Below are 6,056 nucleotides of genomic sequence, written 5' to 3'. Positions count from 1 at the left end.
CTAGATTAAAAGGAAGCATTATGGTTTGGATATAAGGTGTCCCCCAAAAACTCCTGTATTAATAATGCAGGAATATTCAGAGGTGAAATCATCAGATTATGATAGCCAAAACCTAAGCTGTCTATCTAATGTAAATGAACTGAGTGGGTGGTAACTATAGGCAAATGAGGTGTGGCTAAAGGAAGTGGGTCACTGGAAGGGTTCACCTTCCCTGAAGCTCCTTCTCCCTCACCCCTCTTCCCCACCACCAGGAGGTAAACAGCTTTCCTCTGCCACCCCTTTCCACCATGATGTTCCGCCTTGCTGCAGGTCCAGAGCAATGGGGCCAGTTGACCATGGGCTGAGACCTCTAAAACTGTGAGCCCAAATAAACTTTTTTTCTAAGTTGTTTTTGTCAGTACTTTGTCCGCAACAAAAAAACTGACTAACGCAGGAAAGCTAGAAAAAGCAGGTATCTGTCAGTTTTTATTATCTATTGCTGCATAACAAGCCACTTCCATGGCTTAAACTATCAATAACCATTAGTATAATCTCAACATTCTGTAGATTGACTGGTCTCATCTGGACAGTTCTTCTGCTCCAAGTAGCATCAGCTGGGTCTCAAAGCAGCTGAAGGCTCATGTGCCTGAGATGTCCAAGATGGCTCACTGACATGGCTAGCTGTTGGCTGGGAACTCAGGCAGAGCAGGTAGGTTCTTCTTCATGGGGCTTCTGCATACAGCTTGGGTTTCCACAGCACCATGCTTTTGCATAGTGCCTCCCTTTCAAGAAAGAAAATTCCAAGTAATGAAGACAGACGTTTCATCTCTCTTAATGATAATTCCTGAAGTAATATAGCATCACTTCTACTCACTTTATTAGTTAAACCTCGCCACCGGAGAGCACACACTCATAAAAGAGAGAGATAAGAAGCTCCATCTTGCAACATAAATAATAACAAAACAAAAAAAATTGAAGCTAGCTGGGCATGGTGGTATACACCAGTATTCCCACTGACTCAGGAGGCTGAGGCAGGAGGATTTGCATGTTCAAGGCCAGCCAAACAACTTGGCAAGACCCTGTCTCAAAATGGAAAAAAAAAAAAGTGGCTGGGAATGTAGCTCAGTGGTAAATACCCCTGGGCTCAATGCCCAGTATGGGGGGGGAAAAAAAAAGACTGAAGCTATCTTTAATTTTCTTAACTGGCATTTTCAGCTTTTATACTAGGAGTCAGGCCTTGCCTCCCACCTAAACTCCTAAGTTGGAGATTTTATTTTTTCAAACAGAGGAAAGGGGTTCAGATCATCATCTGTCAGAAGCAGAAAGAAGAATATTCCAACTAGAGGGAACAGTACTGGAAAGTCAGAGAGAGGATTTGAGTGGTGCACTATTTATGATAATATAAGTCCTGCTGTTCTCTTGCTAACACTGCATTAGAACTGCTCCTTGTTGAACAGAGTTGTAATTCTACTGTATTTGTGCACATTAGGGGGTTTAAACTAATTACAATTGATTCTGAAGTTGCAGGCCTTGTTTGTTTTCTCCTTTCTACATCTTTAAAACCCTTTTCAAGATCATTCTCTACAAGAGTTGCTTCAGGGTGGGAAATGTGTATTTGACAATGATTGCCTGGGCAATGCAGTAATTTGGAAATAAATAAAGCCATACCTCATCTCTACACTCAGGTATTTTTCTAATAGTCTTTTCTTTTATTTCTCATTATGAAAATATTCAAAGTACCAGGAAAATGGAATAGTAATATTGGGCTTTTTTCCTAAACTAATTAAAAATAAATGATGGACATGATATTTTCAGGCATGTCTAAAAAATAAGAATGTTTTGTACATATCCATAATTTCATTAATATTATATTCAAAAAATTAATTATAAATCTGAGAGCATTTAATGTCATATTCATATTTCCATTTTACTGCCAAAATATTTTTAATGACTTATTCAAATGAGGATCCTATCAAAAACCATGCATTGCATTTGATTATTTCTTTTAAGTCTCTTTTAATCTAGAATATCCCTTTGGAAGAGACAGAGTTATTTGTCTTGTAGAATTATTTATGTACTGCATTCTCTTAGAGTATTGTTTAACTTGTTTTTCCAGTATTTCCTGTAAACTGGAAGCTAGATTTAAAGGCTTATGTAGCATTGTGCTGTGGACCTAAAATGACCTCCAAAGACTCGTGAGTTGAAGGCTTGGTCCCCAACACAGCAATATTCAGAAGTGGGGATTTTTCTAAGTAATGGAATGATGGGGGCTCTACCCTCATAATGGATTAATTGATTGAGGGATTCATATTTGATGGCATTGTTGGGAGTTAGTGGAAACTGGAAGGGGCAGGGCCAACCTGGAGGAAGTAGGTCACGAGGGGTGTTCCTGGAAAGGGTACATCTCTTCACTGCCCATTCCCCTCTCCACTTCCTGGCTGCTGTGAACTGAGCAGCTTTCCTTGCCCATGCCCCTCTGCCATGATGTTCTGTTTTGTCTTAGGCCCAGAGTGATGGAGCTGGCCAGTCATGGACTGAAACTTCTGAAACCCTCAACCAAAATAAATCTCGTTTTTCTTCAGTAATTTTTTTCTCAGTGACCAAATGACTAGTACATGTAGATCCACGTTAAATAGATTACATTTGGCAAGAATACTGTCTATTTCTGTGATCGGCATTCTTCGTCTGTGATTTGTATACTTCCTTTTGCATCATATCAGGAGACTCGGTGTGTGCAATTGTCTTTGTCTTTTAGTTTGTGGCTGGGGGAAGAGCAAAAATAATTCATAGCATTATCAGTTCAAGTGAGGTGAAATAATCTAAGATAGGATTACAACAGGTCTAAAGGTACAGAGAGAAGCATAGCCAGCTTTAGGCTGAATCCTCACCTAAGAGGAGAGACTTTTTTGGTATTAATGAAGGGATAGCGAAGTGCCTGCCCAATCTGAGGACCAAACCCTTCTACCCCAGAGAGAAGGAAACTCCCAGTGTAAGCTCTGCACAGGTCTCTTCTGCCCAAATCTGGGCAAAGTTTGGCCCTATTTCCTAGGGGCACTATCTTGATTTTTGCAGTTGAGGGAAGAACTTAGCAAGGTTCTATGCTGTTGCAGAGGTTCAGACCTGGATCTATCCCACTTTAAAGCTAATTCTCTATTCATATACCAACCTGCTTCTCTTTCTGACAGGAACATTTATTTCATGGGACCTACAGAGCCAAAGAATTTAAGGTCTGGTCTAGAGTCCCCAGCATTGGAAGTATTGTCTCTGACACTAATAGAGGCCCAAAATGGCTGCAGGAGTTTTACAGACAGTCTCTGAAAAGCCAGTGTTCAGGGGTCCAGGATTGGCAACCTCAGTAGACAGAATCAGAAGAAATCAGGATGATCTGGAGCAGGGCTTCACAAACTTGGCACTACTGGCATTTGGGGCTTGGGTAATTCCTTGTCGTTGAAAGCTGTCCTCTGCATTGTAAGGTATTTAGAGGCATCCCTAGCCTCTACTTACTAGATAATCAGTTGCACCTCCACCTCAATTATGACAACCAAAAATATCTCCAGACATTCTTAAATGTCATAGGTCAGGGACAGGGAGTGGGATGGTTGTGTTAAAAAACACCCCTAGTTGGAAATCACTGTTCTGGGGGAAGAGTTAATTCATGATAGTAGTGTCGTCTGCTAAAGGACTAATACCAGACTCTATGTTGGAATATTTTATATATTCATCTCATCTGAATAGCAGCTCTGTCGGGTAGGGGCACTATCTTGATTTTTGCAATTGAGGGAAGAACTTAGCAAGGTTCAATGCTGTTGCAGAGGTTCAGATCTGGGATCTATCCCACTTTAAAGCTAATTCTCTATTCATATACTGACCTGCTTCTCTTTCTGACAGCAGGGAGCAGTTGCCAGAATGCAGGCATCCCAGGCCTGCCTGTAGCAGAGGAGTGTGGCGGACAGTCTTGAAGGAGTATCAGTTCCAGGAGGGTAAAGCTTCCAGGTCATCAGTATTTATCTGGTTGGAGTTTCCAAGGGGCTCACAGAAGTTCCACTGATATTCTTCATGAGGCTTCATCAGTGAAAACTCAAGAGGAAAGACAGCCATGAGATTAGCTTCACAGTTGGGATGGGATCATGGAATATGCCAAAAATATTGAAGAAAATAACCATGGGAAGTCTGTCCTTAAGTTCTGCTGAGAGCCACGGCCGAGTCTGTATGGCCCCTGGCATTTTGCCAACAGTATTGATTGACAGGCGAGGCATTACTATCCGCCTCTGCCGCAACTTTTGAGTTCTCGCACTATTTTGGAGTTCTCCTGGGGATTTCCGGGGATTCCCCGAGAGTTCCCATTGGTTGGGGAAGTGCAGGAGGAGGGATTTCCGAGAGAGATATTTCCGGCTGGGGGTTTTTCCTGGAGAAGCCTCGTGGCGTTTGGGAGGATTCCCCGGGAGCTGTGTGAAGTGTTTTCCTGCAGTTTAAAAATAAAGTTTGTTCCTGCTTCAGTGGCTCGTGATTTGTGCCCAGCCAGACTGCGGCAAAGTTCTTCAAGTAAGGAACAAGATTCTAAGCCCTAAGGAAGCCTGAGATACTCCAGGAGTTACAGCATGAGAACTGTGCCTTGGATAAGCCATAGTTCACTAGAATAGCATAAAGTCAAAAGAAGCTTACCCTGAATACCCCTAATGAGAGAGGATGGGTGCTATGAGAGGGCTTTGGGCATGTTTGTCCCAACATATCTGAAGTGAAGCATTTCCCAGCTACCCCAAGAGATCTCCCTCTTCTCTGAACTCCAGGTACTCTTCTTGTCAGTCCTACACAGCTCATCCTTTGATTGTTCTCCATTTGATAGAATCAGGGGGCTGGGGTTGTAGCTCAGTGGTAAAGCACTTGCCTAGTATGTATGAGGCACTGGATTCAATCTTCAGCACCACATAAATATAAATAAATAAAATAAAGGTATTGTGATAGAATCAGGTTTCAAGGTAGTGATTGTTTTAGTTATATCGGTCTTGTCTTCCTTGACTGTAAATTTGTATTTATGGGCAAGAATCAAAGCCAGCTTCTTTATTTTAGTCCCTCAGTACAGTGCTGAAGGCATCAAGGAGTTCAATTAAATGTTAATTAAATTTCAAAGATAAATTACAAAAATAATCAAGTATAGGATCGATCATAAATTGACATTATATCTAGAAACTATTGTTTTGGTCGGCTTTTTCATTATCAAGACCAAAAGACCTACCAAGAACCATTACCAGAGGAAAAGTTTATTTTGGGGCTCACGGTTCCAGAGGTCTCAGTCTGTAGAAGGCTGAACCTATTCCCCTAGGCTCTAGGTGAAGATGAAAATCAAGGCAGAAGAGTGTGGCAGAGGGAAGCAATGCAGGACACTCCAACACAGAAGCAGAAAGTGACTAAGTTCAGCCACCAAATATATGCCCCCAAAGCATGACCCCAGTGCACCTCCTCCAGCTATACCCTACCAGCCTACCCTTACAATTCGGTTAATACCTGTCAGGGGGTTAATTCACTGATTGAGTTAAGGCTCTCATAATCCAATCATTTCACCTTTAAACCCTCTTGCATTATTGCACACATGAGCTTTTTGGGGACACATGCTAAACCATAACAACTATAAAGCCATAAAACGTAAACATGATAAATAGAAAACTCTCAAGAAAGATATTAACAACTACATTTAAATATTTTTCTGAAAATACTCCACTGATTTAAGATAATTTCATTTATTGGACAAATATCAACCATGTGATGGACCATGTTCTTGAAGTTGGGAACATTGAAGTAAGACAGAACTCTGCCCTCCAGTAACTGTAAGTTGCATGAAAACTTGTTTCTGTTGTATTTCTCTGGATCCTGCTACCAAACAAAAGTTAAATATAGATGCAGGTCTTTCACAAAGGTAAAGCTGTAGTTCAGCAAATTTTCCAAAGGCTCAAATTCTATATATAAAGATCCATCAAATTCTATAGACCATTCCAAGGGTAAAATCTGAAGGATAGGCTACTGAGGGTAGGAATTGGCATCAAGATGTACTATTTAAACAAAGAACCCCAAATATTTCCTAA

Source organism: Marmota marmota, unplaced genomic scaffold, assembly GCF_001458135.2.
Source record: "Marmota marmota marmota unplaced genomic scaffold, marMar, whole genome shotgun sequence".
Lineage (NCBI taxonomy): Eukaryota > Metazoa > Chordata > Mammalia > Rodentia > Sciuridae > Marmota > Marmota marmota.
This window is presented reverse-complemented; position numbering follows the sequence as displayed.